The 18,804-nt window shown below is 34.3% G+C and overlaps 1 long non-coding RNA gene across 2 annotated transcripts in view; it reads right to left on the bottom strand.

Moving 5' to 3' along the window:
• Positions 1 to 10,909: 10,909 nt before the first annotated feature.
• The window catches only part of LOC141568266 (uncharacterized), a 124,353-nt gene continuing 116,458 nt past the window's right edge, over positions 10,910 to 18,804 (bottom strand). For both annotated transcript variants that reach the window (XR_012491372.1, XR_012491373.1), the window contains exon 4: positions 10,910 to 11,384. This is a non-coding gene — a long non-coding RNA (uncharacterized LOC141568266). The remainder of the gene's footprint in view (positions 11,385 to 18,804) is intronic.

Below are 18,804 nucleotides of genomic sequence, written 5' to 3'. Positions count from 1 at the left end.
GAATAGCCATTATGGAAAACAACATGGAGGTTCCTCAAAGAATTAAAAATAGAACTATTATATGATCCAGCAATCCCATTTCTGTGTATATACCTAACGGAAATAAAATCAATATCTTGAAGTAACATCTGCACTTCCATGTTCATTATAGCATTATTCACAATAGCCAAGATAGGGAAAAAACCTAAGTGTCTTCTGATGGATAAATAAAGAAAATATTGAATATATATACATATACGTTGTATACAATGTACACAATAATATTTCATTGTTTTTATATATATATACATATACACATATACACATATATATATATATATATATATACATATATATAACAATGAAATATTATTCAGCCTATAAAGAGAAGGAAATCCTGTCATTTCCAACAACATAGATAAACCCAGAGGGCTTTATGCTAAATAAAATAAATCAGACATAGAAAGACAGATACTATATGATGTCACATGTGGAATCAAAAATAGTCAAATTCATAGAAAAGAGTAGAATGGTGGTTACCAGGGGCTGGAGGGAGAGGGAGATGGGGAGATATTGGTCAAAGGATACAAAGTTTCAGTTTTGCAAGTTGAATAATTTCTGGAGATTTAATTTATAGCAATGTGACTATAGTTAACAATATTGTGTCATATTCTTGACATTTGCTGAGGTAAACCTAAGTATTCTCACCACAAAAAAGAAAAGCAAATGGTAAAGTGAAGTGATGGATATGTTAATTACTTGATTGTGCTCATTAGTTTACAATGTATACATACATCAAAACATCAAGTTCTATACCTAAAATATTTACAATTTTTATTTGTCAATTATACCTTAATAAAGCTGGAAAAGAAAAAAAGGAAGTCCAAGTTTGTTTTATAGAAACTAGATTTTTTAGGCCAGTCCCAAGCTATCTTTGATAATACAGTTCCTTCAAACACTGATCTTTTTGCTTCCAGTCAGTTTCATGTGCCAGTAACCATTATCTACGTTATTTAATAGACACAGTTTTCAAGCCCACTTTATTTTTTTACACTTTCATCCCGATGTCACTTCCTCTCTTTCAACAATTATGGTTACTTACTTTGAGACCTCTAATATAACAGGCGTGGGCAGTAAGGCAACAGCCTTAATCTAATCTATGTTTCAAATATGATTCACTCTGTTTACTGAGAATTCTTATAGACTTTTTTGTTATGGTGGTGGTGGTGGAGGTAAAATATGCATAACATGACATAAAATTTACCATTTGAACAATTTTTAAGTACATGTATGGTTCAGTGACATTGAAGTGCATTTGCATTGTCTTCTAGGCTTTTTTGCTCAAAGCCCTTTTCAGGCTTACCTCTTAATTTAGTAAACAGAAACAGTTGAGACTTTCAAACCGATTGACCTTATTTACTGGACACTGTCTCTTCCCTTTGATCTCTACCTGAAATCTAGTCAGTTCTTGCCTGAGCTCATCTCTCCTGCCTGCTAAACACATTTGAAGTGAAGGAAACAATACATACAATATTATAGCACAAATATTTACCACAAATACTATAGCATATACCAAATATCTATATGTTCCACCCATTCCACAGCCACCGTGCATGCACATGAGGATATGTGACTTGTTTTGTCCAATGAGCTGTGAGTGGAATTAATGTGTGCCATTTCTGAGCCTACGCATGGCCTTGGATCACCTTCCTTTGCAGCAGAAACCTGGAAAACGTGTTATCTAGATGACGAGCTATACCAGGCAAGTCTCGATCCATCATCACTGCTTGGAAGAATGGCCGCGCATAGTGAAAAATACACATTTCTATATGAAGCCACTGAGATTGTGGTGGTAGTCTGTTACCACAGAATAAGATGGTCAAGTTTGACTTATATAAATATCCCATTGAACAAAAAAACCACTCAAAGCCAAACACTATATTTTTCCTGAGAGAGAGACCTGTCAGAAAACATAGTAAAGATCATTGCACTTTACTGAAAATAGTGGTAAAGTAGGATAAAAGAATTTCTGCCATTTCTGTACCATTTGAATGCATTTTAACACTATTAATATGCTAAGATAGTACTTACACAATTTACTTTTAAAGAACAGTTAAAATAAATAATACTAAAAGTAACTTGTAAACATATGGCATATTCAGAGATGTTGATCCATATTGCTGAAGCTTTTTTCCAGAAATAGTCTGCCAATTCACATTTCCATAAGTGGAATGAGAGTATACTCATATGTCTTACCCCATTCTTGCTAATGTTGGTTTCTGGTTTTTCATAATTTATAAACACATACAAAGGTATCTGATATAATTTGTGTACCTTTGATTATTGGTGAACTCAAATACTTTTTCATATACTCATTAGCCATTTTAATTTATTTTGTTATGAGTTACATTCATGTCTTTGCTTATTTACATATTAGGTTTCTAGTAGTTCTATTACTTTATTACAAGTAGTTTTCCTATTTTTGTACTTTGTCTTTTCTTTTAATTTATTTTCAGATTCAAAGGTTTTAATTGTTTTAGTAAACTTTATCATTTTTCTCCCTTCATAAAGTCTCGTTTTCCTTTAGGCTTAGGAAGGCCTCATCACTTCTGGGATTATATAGTTATTACTCTAGTTTTTATGGGATATTTTTGGCATATTTTTACAGTTACTTTTAAAAAATTTTTTGTTGTTGTTGTTGGGCAATATTGGGGAACAGTGTGTTTCTCCAGGGCCCCATCAGCTCCAAGTCATTGTCCTTCAATCTAGTTGTGGAGGGTGCAGCTCCCAGGCCCATGTGGTAATCGAACAGGCAACCCTGTTGTTCAGAGCTCATGCTCTAACCAACTGAGCAATCTGGTCATTCCTACAGTTAACATTTAATTTACCTGAAATGCATTACAAGTATAACATAATAGGGAAATTTAATATGGTACTTTCCAAATCACTAACCAATCATCTCAGCTCCATTTATTGAGTTAACCTTTCTTTCCCCCCTGATTCACAACGCCGTATATAAATTGTTGGGTAATCCATTCTGTTCCATTGACCTATCAGTTGATTCTAGTGCCAGTATAACACAAATTTCTTTAAATTGATAATACGTCATTTATCTTGTGGGGTAAGTTCTTCCTCCACACCTTGTACACCCACACATTCTCCAATTAATCTTCTTTTCCAAAAATGTCAGCACAACCACCTCCCAATTATTTTCTCATATATATTTTAAGAGCTCATCATTAAAGTCTAAAAATAAATTCCCATTGAAATGTTGAGATTCTGTTAACTATTTTTCTATTGTTAATTTTTTTGTTTTACCTTTATCCTCATTTCTCTCAATTATTGGCTAGGGGTTTCTTTTCTTTTATTTATTTTTTCCTTCTTTCAACAGAAAATCATGAATATTTTTATATCTATACTCTGACATTTTCAATTTAGTCAGTCACCAACCACATTTATTAAGCCCCTGTTATAGGTATGGGAAAAATATCCTGATGACAAAACCTTCCTTATGAAGGTGACATACTAGTGAAATGAGATGAACAATTAAAAAATGGATGAATAAATATGTCATATTATTTAAAGTAATAACAAATTGTTTCATCACATGGTAGCCTATATTACCTTCTCTCTATTGATAAATGTTATTTCAAAATAGTCAGTTTTATTAAATGCTATAATCAACATTCTTTAGCATAATTCTCCTTGAATTTGTACAATTATCACCTTAATATAAATTCCTAGCAGTGAGATGGTAGTTCAAATGATATACTTAGTTTATGTTTTGATATATGTTGCCTAATTTTCCTCCAGAGTTTTGTGGTAATGTATACAGTACACAACAAAAGACCTATTTCTCTCTCTCTTTCAAAATCTGGGTATCACATTTTCATTATTGCTAGTCTGGTGGGCAAAAGAGGGAATTCAAATTGTTTCCGCTGCATTTATTTATTTTTAAGTGAAGTAGAATATATTTCCCTGTGTCTATTTTCTCCCTTATAAAAGAGCTATTTATGTTTTTCATCCCTTTTGCTATTAGCATTCTTTGGCCAACATTTTTAGCTGCAAGTAACAAAAACTCTCCTAAACCCCAGTTTAAATATGGGAAAGAGTTCATAGAAAGGATTCTGTCGGCTCATGGGACCTGAGGGCAAGAAAGGCATCCTGGTCTCCTGGACCTTGGACAATATCTGACAGCTACCTTCCTTCCTATGGGGGTAAAAAAATGGAAGACCATTACCGAGTATCACATATGTTTTCTACTTTTCCTCAAAGATCATTCATAATAGTTCTACAATCTGGGAAGAAATCTGTCCAGGCTGGCATAGTGAGGTGCATTCAGAGCATGCTGTTTCTTTAGGAAAGCCTCTTCATTCTTTCTTCTACACTCACCCTCTCTCTGAATGAGACACAAATACAGAACAGGAGGTAAACTGAATTGTGAAACTGTATGGCTGGATGGAATTTTAATGATCATGTAGCCCATTCCCCAAATTTCCATGACAAAGAAATTTTACCCTTAAAGAAGCTAAATAATTTGCTCAAGGTGTAATTTCAAGTAAGTGAGCAGATACAAGCTCTCAGTTCCTCCGCTTTCTAAGTCATGTGCTCTTTTCCAAATGTACCAGACTTATGATTATAGGTATATCAATCTATTCAGATTTCTTATTTAACAGACTGTATTCAATAAAACGGGCACAGTTATCTGAATATATGTAATTCCTCATTAAATAGAATTATATAGTTAATATCATTTTCTATTTATATTAACAAGTATCTACCTGCATAAGTATGAAAATTAGAGCTTATTCACCAGCCTAAAATCTAAAAGAAATTATTATCTCTGGAAGGCTCTGGGTTTTTATGTTTCTTAACCTAACTTCAAGATTATAATCATTCAGTGATTTTTATAGCTAGAATTAAACTTCACCATACAATTATTTAATTGAAATAATGTCATAAAATTTTTTCAATGAGACTTATCACACAAAAATCAATTGTCTGAATTATTCGGTTTTACTTCATCCCAGTTTTTTGCATGTACTTGTTAATAGTTCTGTTAGCCATATGGAATGCCTACAAGATTGCTGCAGGGTATGACACGGAGAGCATCTGGGGTTTGGTGGTATAAAACACGCCTAGTGATTTGGGCTCTTACATTTCAGCAGTGAAATCTTACATCAACAAAGATGATATTTTTCTGAATAATTGTTCATACTCTGATAATATTTAGTTTTCTGTCATAGGTAGTTAAATAGAACAGTAAGTTAAGTTCACAGTTGTAATTAATATATCTTCAATTTGGGAAAACCACTCTCGCCAAGCTTGATTAAAGAAATACACTGGTATTTCATAATATACTAAAATAAAGGCACACATTCTCATGGATTTAGATTTAAACTGGTTATTTGGATGAAAAAAGAAAATAAGCGTTTTTGACTTCGATAGGCCATCTTTTTCTTTCTGTAAATCTTGTGGCTGCCATAGAAAAATCATCAAAAATTTCCCATATTTCATAAAATTTAACAAAGATCTATACTGAACACTGTGTAAGTGTCAATTACTTTTGCGTAGTATATTCCAGCATACAACTAAAAATTCTGAAGACTCTTATTTATATTTGTATTTTGTGTTACCTATATTTTTACCACCTAAATAAAAAGGTTATATTTTGATAAAATATCACTTGTTTATAATTTATGAGGTTTTATGGCAGCTTCTCTACACTTTGAGTGCTTGCATGTAAATTCAAGCCACTTACTTAAATATAAACTTCGGATACATACAGGCATTTTAAAACAACAGCCACTTGGAAATCAGGCCTCTCCTAGCCTTTTCACAATAGTAGGGGTTTTTTTGGTGCTTCTTTGAGTGTGTTGATTTTTCAGGTTTCCAAAATTGGACTCATTCCCAATAATATCCTAGGCCTTCACCTGACAGTCTTGGGATTCTTGACTTTGGTTTAGTTGCCCATGAACTAAGGTCAAAAAGCAGCAGGGATTTGACACCCTGGTGTTTCAGCCTAAGTCCTACCGTTATAGAACTCTTCCGACCTGTTCTGTGGCAGTAGCCCAATACTTCATGTAATCTCTTCTAATGTGTATGTTTTTAACAAATGATCACCAAGCTTCAGCTCTTTGAGGGCTGAACTGAGGCATGTAGGGTCAAGTATTGCTCACTGTTACAGTGATATCTTTATTGGGCTGGCTACGTGATTTCATTCCCCAGCTTAGGAGATCTGTGCTAAATCAGTGAGTTTGTTCATATATCATACATATTCATTTATATAAGACATATATTCTTTCAAAGCACCACTAATTTAAAATATAAAATAATATTAGTTGACATTCTCTTCATTGAACATAAACATACAAGCCTATAATTGAAAAGGATTTCATTACAACAGTGCTGCAAATTCAAATTATAGAAAAATATTTGCATGCTTGTTTTAAAAGTGAAAAACAAAACAAAACAGTAGCTAGTCAGATGCTGTTAGTATTTCTATGATTTTGAACACCACGCATATGGAAAATGAAGTAGTAAGGATAAAACAGACCTTGCCAAAAAAAAGAATTTAAACTTATCCTTCCAAGATATATTTTTCATGAATCAGAATACAATATTTTTGCTTTTAATGATTTTAAAAATTTTTCTAACTTTGCTGCCATGCTTTTTTCATTGAAGATTTAAATTTAACTGCAGATTTTTTCTCCTTCACACAAACAGATATTTTAGGGCAAAGAATATTCAGTGCTATAATTAGATAATAAAATAAGTAGCCTAACTCTGGTACACTCTTTCTGTGGCTTTTGACACTGAAGTGGTATTTTTATTCATAAAATACCTTTTCAGAGGTTTATAGGTTTAGAAACCCACTTTCAATGATTGAAAAATGTCTGAAGGAGAGAGGGCTATTTAAATGTTTGTACAAGTGTTTCAGGCCTTGCCACATCTGAGAGGAGAGTTTTTGGAAAAGTGTGTTCTCCTCCATGTAGGTAAAAATCACTGATATACATAATGACTCACTCATTAGCAAATTGTTAGCAACTTATTTACAGGAATTTCCAGGCAAAGAATCTTATAGAATTGCCTAGGAGATTCCTGGAGGAAGTAACAAATATTATTTACTTCCATATTTATTTACAAGATGAGTCAACTTATTGATCTCCAGCCTAAAACAGTACTTGTCTCTTACAGAAACCATTCCAACATATCAAAATTACTGCCTAAAGCAACAAAGGAAAGAAGTGTATGAACTACAGAGCTCTTGATTTTTCTACATAAATTTGTATATTAAAATGATTCAAATTCTTAAAATGGTGTAATGTCCTAAACCTATGATGAGTTATTGCTCCATTGTCCATTTCAATCACCTAGAACACCTGTTATTTATCAATTTATATATTACTCTCTGTGCTAAGCATCCTGCTAAGTGCTTTACAAATATTAATTCCTTCAATCCTGAGAACAAATCTGTAAAGCAAATTCTGTTTTTATCTCCGTTTTACAGATGGAGAAACAGAGGCACAACAAGGTAAAGGAACTTCTCCAAGATACCCAGCTATTAATGGCAGACTCTGAACCACTCAGGTCATTTGGCTTCAGTCCGTCCTCTGAACCCTCTTCCATGTTGCCTCTCAAGCTTTCTGTCTTTTCTTCTTCTGCCCCTGCCTCCCTACATCTGAGAACATCAAATTCATTTATGAACAAGTGAGAATTTCTTTGTCAGAGAATAAAAGAAAATAGAGGAGGGAGAGAACACAAGACTGAAAGTCTCTGATAAAGCCAGGCATGTATGAAAGGACTCTCCTCAGCACTGAATGCTAAGAATAAAATCCCACTTCGGACACTTGCAGCCACAGCCTAATGCTAATGTTTACTGGAGGTAATAAATAGGGGCTATAACTTCACACCTAGAAAACCTGCAGAAATCAGCATCAGTATGGAGATAAGTATGGTTCAGAAGAGGGTGCTATTGTCAAATATGGAACAAAGGGCTTGGGTTGCATCATGGAAATGTGGGAAAGTTGCGAAGTTTTGCCAGGATGCATATTGCCCTAAACTTGAAACCAGAGATAAGAATAAAATAGATTAAATGTGGTAACCATAAAATTAAGATAACACCAACCTATAGCTCAGAGATATTATCCATAATAACTAATAAAATGATTGTTATCAAGGGAAAGAAGTTCTCTAGTAAATTGGAAAATAGATATTTCCTGATAATAATAAAATCTGCAAACAAAATTAATGCTTATTTCAATGAGAAGATTCCTTTTTGAGAAGGACATCTTTTACTTTTTCTTACCTTTCATTCTTGGCATAAACGAAAGAGTAAGCATTTTCTGTAATGCATTTCAGATTTCTCCCAATCAAACTTTTCTCTTTAACAAAAGATTTTAAGATCAGAAAGTTAGGTAGAAGTCTTTGGCAAGATTAATTATTCAATTCAAGTATTTATTAATCATTTATTATGATATGATACACAGATGCTATGGGGAGATGCAAAGAAGATAGAATGCTTTGTGAACTTTAAAATTTAATGATAAGTAAAATCAAATTAATACCTGTGTAATAATACTATATGTGTATATTAAAATACCACCAGACCAAACTAAGATATTCCAACTCTAGGTAATTTGTCTGTGCATTAACGTTGGAGAATCACTTTTCTAAGAAGTTGAGATATTATGGTATTTTCAGACTATATCAGATCATTAATATGGTTTTCCAATTGTTGAAACACCTTCCACAAATAAGTAAGGATTTATTGCCATTAATAAGGTGTATTTTCCCATTGGTAGAATTTCTAATAAGTTTGATGGAAACACCAGCCAGAATAGAATTTAATATTACCCACATATGGTCTTCATGACAGTGGTATCTGATGCAGTGTCAGATAAATTGTTCAACAAAGAATTTAGTGAAGAAAGATGACTATATGAATGTGATATCAAGGAAGGCATTATGATAGATATGTACTACAAAGACTGATTTGGCCGACAGGAAAAGAGGACATTCCAAGTGGGAACGATTATGGGCAAAGCCTTGAATATGGGACTGCCCAAAGGAGATAGGTGGAGGTATGCCCTGGGGACAGGGAATGAGGGACAGGAAAGGATTAGGAATTAGAATTCTCGATCTGAGGAGCAGCAGGACATTTACAATACATACATACACACACACACACACACACACACACGTATGTATAATGTCTTCATTTATTTATGTCTTTAACTAAGAAACCGGACTAAATCATTGATTGGCCAATATATCAGGAATAAGTAAGGTGCTTGTTAAAATAGATTTCTAGGCCCTACCTCATATGTAGTAACCGCTGGGAGTGGGACCTAGGATCTTCAGTTTTATTAATTCTTTCCTGGCTCTGTTGCTTTGGCATAGTTGGAAATTTTTGGAACTTAATGAACTCTTCCAACTTTAATGTTTTAAGATTCTATGTTTTGGGAAACATAAACAGAATTCTAAATGGAGAATTTGATGCAATTTTGAAGAGATTTAAAATGGAGATTGAGGCAAATTTATTTTTAAAAAGCTAAAGAGGTTATATATACTCTTGATACTCTAGAAAGCCAGTCTGTTGGAAATTCTATCATTCTTATCACTCATATTTATATAAAAATGTGAAGTCAGGCTGACCACATTTTGAAATATGGGGAGAAAGAGCGTATTATAAAATTTTGTTGTTTGTTTATTTTGGATATTACTGGAATGAATAAATTTATATTTTTCCAAACTTTAGATTTTATATATACCAATTGATGATATTTTGTTATATGCCATCTGAATTTTTTTAAATTATATTTCAGTACATTGGGTTGTAAGTTCTTTGAATCCAAACAGCATATATCTTCTACAGAATTTTGTATATGTATATTTCCGAAGATTTGTTAAGAGAAAGTATGTATAACAACTCTATTGAATGCTTCATAGACCATATTTTCAAAAGCTAGACATGATTTTTGTCAGTGAAAAAGTGATTTAATGAGTGCTGCCTTCAAATGGCATTCTCTACTGGATGTCATGGAGATATGCAAATGAAGTCAAAGACATTGTCCTCATTCTCAGGGAATTTACAATATAATAGGGGAACAAAATGCAGATGAAAAGATATAACAACACATGCAAAGATGACATGAAAACAGGTACAAATTAATGTAACAGAAAACATCAGCGCTAAGAGAAATGGAATAATGACATGATCAGTGTGGAGTAGAACTATTCAAGTGGACTTGATGAAGAAAACTTATTTTAAATGGATGTTTGATAGAGGCACAAATATGGATTGAGAGACAAATAGTGCAAGGATGTTCTATTCAGAGAGCATGGCAAGACCTCTGGAGAACAAAGGGTTAGAAGAAAGACCAAGTAATTTAATAGGATTGCTGAAAGATATAAAACTTGTGCCCAAATAATAAAAATGTGATATACAACTCCCTTTGATTCTGTTTAGAGTGGACCCTTATTTATCAAATCATCTAGTTTCTGTTTTCTGTAGGGTAAAGATACCTATTACCAAGGACTCCATGGAAATTTAGTTGTTTCAACAGTCACTGAAAACTAAAGGATATTGGTGGAAACAACAGATGGAGTTTGACCTAAAACAAATATTTTAAAACTTCAAAGTCTACCTATTATCTTAGAATATATAGCTGCTTTGTTCTTGGTCTTACAGTTGGACCAGCATTGCAATGATCATTTCTGAAAGCATAGAGAGCCGTTTTAAGTTATAAAGGTTATTTCAAGAAATTATTTGGAAATTCAATGCAAAGTATGGATATATCCTTGTTTACAATAATTTTTATTTTATTTTAGTAAAGAAAGCCACATTCATAGGTTAAAAAGAAAATAGCACTGGAGACAGTTGAAGATTTATCAATTTTATAGACACATATCCCACCCTACCCCCTCCTTTCCAACATATTTATAATCGTTTGGTTAAATCAGTAGTCAGAGTTTACAATATTGATATTGTGACTATGAAAATAGTTTGTTACCAAGTATACTACAATTATAGTAGCAGACCAATTATATTGGTCTTCCATATGATTATTTTCCCTAGTTAATGCTTTACTTTTTTTTTTTTTTTTTTTTTTTTGATTGCTCTGTTATGTGCCCATTTCTAATTTTCACAAAGATTCAAACAGACTTAGCAAAAATTTTCCCCAAATTTTCTAGTACTTCAGAGAATCTATCCTGGAGATGTCAGTTCAGCTCCTCCATTCTCCTACTCCAATGTAGACAGGCTGCTCTGGAGATCAAGTACACAACCATAATCCTGACAATTTCCTTCACAGTGTCTTCCGTCTTCCCCTCTTTTCATGACTCTGCCTCTTCCTTTTTCTTGGACTACTTCATTTCAGTGGAGTATATTCTCCAATCAATTCCTGGGGGAAAAATAAAAATTTAAATTGGTGATCACTTTTTGAGTCTCCGAAAGTTTGGTAAAATATCTTTATCCCCACACTTAGTGAGTGGGAATTAGTTTTTCTTTAATTGTGAGGCTATGGCTCTATTTTCTTTATATTTCAGTTTTGCGTTTCAGATGTCTAATGCCATTCTTATTCCTGATCTTTTCTTCATGAGCTCTTTTACCTGCAGGAAGACTTCAGCAATTTTTTTTCTTCATTCCTATTCTGAAAGTTTATGATGGTGTGCCATGATATGGGTTTTCATTCAATTAGGCAGTTTTCGTTGAAAAAAGTTCAAATTTCAGTACTTCAAGATATTTTCTCTAGGGTCATTCAGAGTTTCCTATATGCATTACTTCAGAAATTCTGGGAATACAAAGGTGACTAAGGATCCCACAGTTCAGTATAAAGACTTTCACTAAAACCCATGTTTTCAGCCTTGTACCTTACCCCTATACTCTTAAATGCCAGATGTCCCCTAGTCCTGAATAAAACTCTCATCTACTGAGATATGAGAAAGGGTCTATAGTTATCTTCTATAATACCTGGTACATTTAAATGATAAATCTCTTATATGTTCTGCATGGTGATTACCTCACATCAGTAGCCCCAACTATCAGCACTTAGATGGTAACTGAACTAATTCAGTTACCATTTCTCCATCTAGTTTCCAGCTTCCAACAATGTAACATTGGAGCTCAATGAGAAAACTGTGTGGCCTGAGTTAGATCTGGATCACCAAAGACCACTCAACAGCAGTGGACCAGCACCTGTTCAAACCCATATTAACAATGACCACTCTATGGCAGGGAGAATAAAAAACAAGAGAAGACTGACCAGACTCTAGTTTTCTCTCTTCACAACATTTGGAAGAAGAATTGCCTCTGATTAACTGAGAAAGGCCTTGGGATTCTCGGATAATTCAAGAGTTGAGGGAGTTTCAAGAGAAACTCTTAAACTGGTACACACAAGCCAATTGGTTACCAACACTTGATAATAAGAATTTTTACATAAAAGTCTCTTTGGGAAAAAAGTTCTCTTGAAAGAAAAAATAATCTGAGGATCTTGCAACACTGGACTCAAATTCTGGTTGTAAATTCTAAATGGAGCTGAATACCAGCTGCCCTCTTTAAATGAGATATATAAACTCTAGTTCACCACACCCTCATTTCATTCCTGACTTTGAACCTGAGTGACACTTGCCATTTTCATCACATACTGTGCTCTTTATCAACACATGTCCCGTTTCTTGTATCAACTTTACTTATTTATGAGCCCGGCTGGCGCAGGAGCTCATGAGATTTGTTTTAGACTCTGTCGTTTGGGTGATATTTGTAATCAATTTTAGTTTATTTTTAGAATATTTTCGAGTGTACTATTTCTAGAATATTTACTAGAATATATGCAGTCCTCATAAGCAGAAGGTCCTGTTGAATTGAGTCCACCTAATTTCTTCTTTACTCATCTACTCTCCTCTACTTTCATTCATAGTTGTTGTAAATAATATGTAAGTTGTCCTGTGATTTTGAAGTTCCCCCAACAACTGAGTATGGATATAAACATGCAAAGACTTGGGATCCTTGAGTCTTGCTCTTTCACCAGCCTGCTTCCATGGCAACAGAACCTATTAGAAGCAACCTTTATAATTTCACAGAAAAGATAAAAAGATATGTGGCAACTCTATCTTGCTCCATATTTTACAGAAATACGATCAGCATTTAAGACAAGTGATTGAAAATTAAAAGGCCTGAGAGAGAGAAAAAGTCTAGTCATAATAAGGATTTTGAAAGCTTAATGAAAGGTGGAAGAAAATATGATAGGACTGAAGTCTTCAACATTTTTTTGCACAGTAAACAACTGATCCAAAGTTTTAAATGTGGAGATTTAGATCATCATTGGGAAACTAAAATTTAATCCATAAGCGTTTGTACATTGAGGCCCATAAAGCCATAAAGAGAAGGAGAAGGAGAAGGAGAAGCAGAGGGAGAAGAAGTTGTTTATCCATCAAAGTTGAAGAAATCCTACCTATATTTATAATGTCATTTGTTATTTGGGCCAGAGAATGAAATATGGATGCAAATACTTCATTATGTGTTTTGAACTTTGAATTTTAGAACACTTTCTCCAAAACCATTGTCCTAATTTACTCATGGCAAACAGCCAGCAATTTTATTCTTGGTTCACTGTTTTCCACATCTCCATGTTCTAAAACACCCTATGTCAATTTTGTTGAACCCAGTTGATCACAGAGTCTTCTCATAAGGCTAAGGCCATGAAATTAACTTTCGTGTATATTAAATTTTATGGACAAAGACAGCACCTAAAGTGCTCTACCAATCACAAGAAACATTGGGTCAGACAGCAAAACTAAAAACAGAAGCTTCAAAACTGTTTATTGAAGCCATCATAATAATTAAATACAATCAACTACATATTACCTACTTGAATTTAGTTTTATTGGGGGATTTGACTCAGGTTGTGATTATTTGTTTGGTCAATATGTCCCCGTCAAAGATGGGGTACAATTATTTCTGCAATGAACAACAGACACAGTCTGGTCACTGGATATTCAAGTTTCAAATTTACTTATAATTTAAATAGAACATACATAGTATATATGCAATAAACATCTAATATTGTTTGATGTCCACAGCAATATGCAAATTTATAAATTGTGTTTCTAATTTTGAAAGATTTGTATATAATTTACAGAGACTTTGGGACTCCATATTATTGTTTTGTGAATTTAAAAATATATGTACAAATTTTAAAGCATTTAGATAAATCTATAATATTTATTTAACATTTATTGTGTACTGCGCACAAAGATCTAAGGAAAATGAAAAGACAAAAGAGAAAGCTAATCTCATCTCTTACTACATATTTGGGGAGTTGTCCTTGTAACACAAAAATAAGGATCTGAATAAGAAATGATGAATAGGGAAGTGCTGAGTATAGAGTGAATTGGTAGGTAGACTTAAGATTTAAAATTAGAGTATTAAGACTTAAATTTACAACAGTAGAATCAAAATTATGGTGCTTTTAAATTCTGACCCAGGAGCCTAGTCTGGTAAAGAGCCACTAGTGGTAAAAAATTCTATTAGCACACTCGTAAATATTTTTTAATAAATGGCTTCTCCCCCCACCAGAATGCAAGATCCAGGAACACAGAGACTGTGTCTGAATCTAACTTAGCATAATAGCTGACAGATAATAAACATTCCACAAATTATTATGAGCTGTCTGAGGAGAGCAAGCAAAGTACGAGAGCTACCTTTTTGTTAAATTTGTTTTTAAATTTAGAATTTTAAAAACTTTTATTTTGAAATAATATTAGACTTGCAAAAGTAGTACAAAGAATTCCCATACACATTTCACCCATACTCCATAAATGTAATCTTATATAATCAAAACATTATCATCAAAATCAAGAAATTAACACTAGAAATTAACCTTACCATTAGGTAATACTATTATCTAATTTACAGACCTTAGTCAAAGTTTGCCTATTTACCCGCTAAGTCCTTTTTTTGATTCAGGATCTAATCCACCATCACATGGCGCGTTTGGTTGACATGTCACTTTACTCTCCTGTAATCTGGAACAGTTCTTCAGTCTTTGTCTTTCATGACCGTGACACTTTTAAGAATGCTAGCTGATTTTTTATTAGAATGTTGCTCAGTTGTGATTTATCTTATGTTTCCTCATGATTAAATTCAGATGATTCACTATTGGTAAGAATACCACAGTAGAAATGTTGTGTTCTTCTCAGTGCATCTTATAGGGGAGGCATGTGATACCAATTAGCCCATCATGGATGATACTGTCTTCGATCACATGCTGAAAGTAGAGAACAGCTCCTTTTAAATGCTCATGGACGTTTTGGACAGAACCAAATATCAAGGACCTCTGGGCATAGACCAAATGTCTCAGTGGACACTTTGGACAGGACCAAATGCCTGTAAGGCTACAAGCACAAGGACAAGAATTCTGCCAACAACCTGGGAAAGCTTGGAGAGGATCTTTGCTTAGTTGAGCCTGTGATAAGACTTAGCTCTGGTCAGCAGCTGGATTCCAGCTTGGCGAGACCCCAGAGCAGAGGCTTCAGTTATGCTGTACCCACACTCCTAAACTTACAGCAATTGCGAAATAATAGATATGTGTTGTTTTAAACCGTGCCTTTGTCATCATTTGTTATGTAGTGTAGGAAACTGATGCCTGGAAGAGCAATGCTAGTGTAACAAACACCTAAAACAGCACAGCAGCCGTGGAACTTGGCAATGGATGGAGGATGGAGGAGTTTGGAGGATCATGATAGAGAAAGTCTAAATCTTGGTGAACAAACTAGTAATAGAAATATGGACTTTGAGACACTGCTGCAGAGGGCTCAGATGAAGTGGTGAAGCATGTTCTTGGAAACTGGAGAAAGGAAGATCTGTGTTATATAGTAGTTGGATGTTTAATGATATTGTCTCTGCAGCTGTGTGGAAAGCAGGACTTATAAGTGATAAATTAGGTTATATAGCTAGGGAGATTTTCAAACAAAGTGTTGAAGGTGCGAGCTGGTTTCTTCTTACTGCTTATAATAAACACCAAGAGGAAAGTGATAGATTGAAGGAATCATTATAAACAAAAAGGAACCAGGTCTGGATGATTTGGGAAATATTCAGCCTCTCCAGATGGCAAAAGATGCTAAAATTAAAAGGTTCACAGTCAGGAAATCATACTCCAGAAAAAAAGCCGAGCTTTTGACTCTACAACATTGTGCTAAACCTCAGATCAAAACAACAACAACAGAGTATTCAGTCACACAAAATGCTATTTTAAGAAATGAAAGGTGTCCTGTAAAGATTCTCTCCATCTGACCATAGGGTCTTTAGGAAGCTTAAGGGTGCTGTCCCTTAACCAGATAAGCCGGAGGTAGAGAAAACATGATCTGAAAAAGGTCTTTAGGTGTGAGTGTTGTTTAACGGAGAGAACCCCTTTGAGATCAAAAGAAGTCCCACAAAGTTCTTGAGAAAATTGTTCCAGCAGAAACACTCCCAGCTTAGACTGAAAGGGACAGAGAGTACAAAATAAGTGGAGGCTGTTGGATGCCTCAAATTCTGCCACGAAATAGGATGATAAAACTACTTAGTTGCAATCGTGTGCTACCACTCATGAAAAAAAGAATTATTCAACAGGCAATACCAACAAACTGGAAAACGGAGCCCAGAGACATGGAGGCCTTGAAACTGCAGGCCTTGAAACCTAATGGAGGAACCCTGGCTGGAGTTTGGTCAGCTGGACTTCAGGACTGCTCTGGACCAGTGACTCCCTCTATTTCCCCTCTTTTTGAACTAGAATGTCTTTAGCGGTTTTTCTATGCCCACTCCACTATTGTATGTTTGGATTGTTAGAGGCAGATAACTTACTGTCAGTTTAGTTCCACAGGCCCTCAGATGGAGAGGAATTCCTCCAAGATCTGTACAGCAGGTACAATAATGTTGTTGTTTCATTCAACATTGTTTTATTATAACATTGATGAGAAAAAAATTGAATTCCTGGACAGAACCACTGTCTATGTGGACTTTGAGCTGATGCCATAAATGGATGGGACCCTTGGCAAACTTGGAAGGGAGTGAATGTATTTTAAATGTGAGAGGAACATGAATCATTGGAGGCCAGAAGGCCAATTGTAGCAGACAGATCCAAGGGGCCCTCAAGTTGACATCCTGTAAATCATTCCAGAACCTAAATCTGTTTCTGCTTTTTAAAAAACCCTGAATTCTTTATGTGAAATAAAGTGTAATCCCCAGACACAAGACTCTGGAACTCTCAGAAAAGCTTAGTATCATAAACATTACCTGCAAGTACTTTTTAGTCACAATAATGTAACATCAAAAAGGTACGTGTTTTTGTTCATTAAAATTAATGAGGCAATTGGGGAACAAGAGACAGATTTTTCTCTCTTCTTTTTAAATTCCTCAATGTAGAGCTACAGATACACTTAAGCTGTAATAACCATACCAACAAAGGGCACAAGTGTTTGCTTTTTAAAATCACTGAAGTACATAAAATGCCTTGGCAGATAAAAGTGTTCCATGACATCTAATTAGAATTATATGTTCATCCTTCATTCTCTTCACCATAACTTTCACACTTAATTATGTATTCATTTTGATTGTTTGTATGCAAAAACAGCAACTAATCTATTATTTCAACATTAAGTTTATTTCTTTTGAAGCCAAGATAATTTTGCTATTTTATAAAAAAACAATGGAGATTCCTTTTCCAAAATGCTTAAGGCAGAATGTTTAAGGTTCATGCTTGCTGCTTTGCCTGAGCTTCAGATTCCTTTGAACCAGGTGGGAATGTCAAGCCTAAAAAGGCATATAATGTATTATTCTCTCTTGCTTCAAAGAAGTCATCATAGTCCCCAAGGTACTGGCTTTCATTGAAAATATGAGGTGGCAGCGGTACCCTGTGGCTGGTCAAGAGTTGTCAGGTACATTGTTTCTTATCCACTTTCAATTCTCTTCATTAGCAGTAATATATATATATATATATATATATATATATATATACACACACACACACATACATATATATATACACACATATGTATACATACACATGTATATATACATATATATGCATATATACATGCATATATATGTATATATACATATATATGTGTGTGTGTGTGTGTGTGTGTGTGTGTCTTTCAAATCCTGTTTTGTTAGCTCCTAAGGAACCAAGAACACCTTGCTGTTTCTTCTTAATGCTGAGCTCCAGCTGAGGGATGGAGATTTGGGATCCATAGGGACATACAGGGAAAGACTGTGTTGTGTGGCTGCAGGGCAAGGGCTAGAGGGGCAGCTGCCATTATCCCTGTGTTGAGCCCTCCTTCCATGTAGCCTACAGGTGGGCATCACTGCTCCAGTGTTGATATATCTTCTACTCTCATACAATCATTTGAAAGCTATAAATATTACTCTAAGCACTGTTTTAGCTGCATTATACAAATTTTTTTTATAATTTTTACTTTCATTATTACTTTAAAGTATTTTTTAAATTACTAGTGAGTTATTTCATCCATGGTTATCTATCAAAAAGACACAAATAACAAGTGTTGGAGAGAATGTGGAGGAAAGGGAACCCTTTTGCCCTTGTTGGTGAGAATGTATATTGCTGCAACCACTATGAAAAAAGTACAGAAGGTTCTCAAAAAGTTAAAAATAGAACTACAGTATGATCCAGCAATTCCACTTCTGGGTATTTATTCAAAGGAAATAAAAACAATAACTCAAAAAGATATATGCACCCCCATGTTCATTGTAGCATTGTTCACAATAACCAAGATATGGAAACAACCCAAGTGTCTACCAATGGTTGAATGGATAAAGAAATTGTG

The sequence above is a fragment of the Rhinolophus sinicus genome, linkage group LG02 (genome assembly GCF_036562045.2).
Source record: "Rhinolophus sinicus isolate RSC01 linkage group LG02, ASM3656204v1, whole genome shotgun sequence".
Taxonomy (NCBI): Eukaryota; Metazoa; Chordata; class Mammalia; order Chiroptera; family Rhinolophidae; genus Rhinolophus; species Rhinolophus sinicus.
The sequence above is the reverse complement of the archived record's forward strand: the minus strand, read 5'-3'. Positions and strand labels throughout refer to the sequence as shown.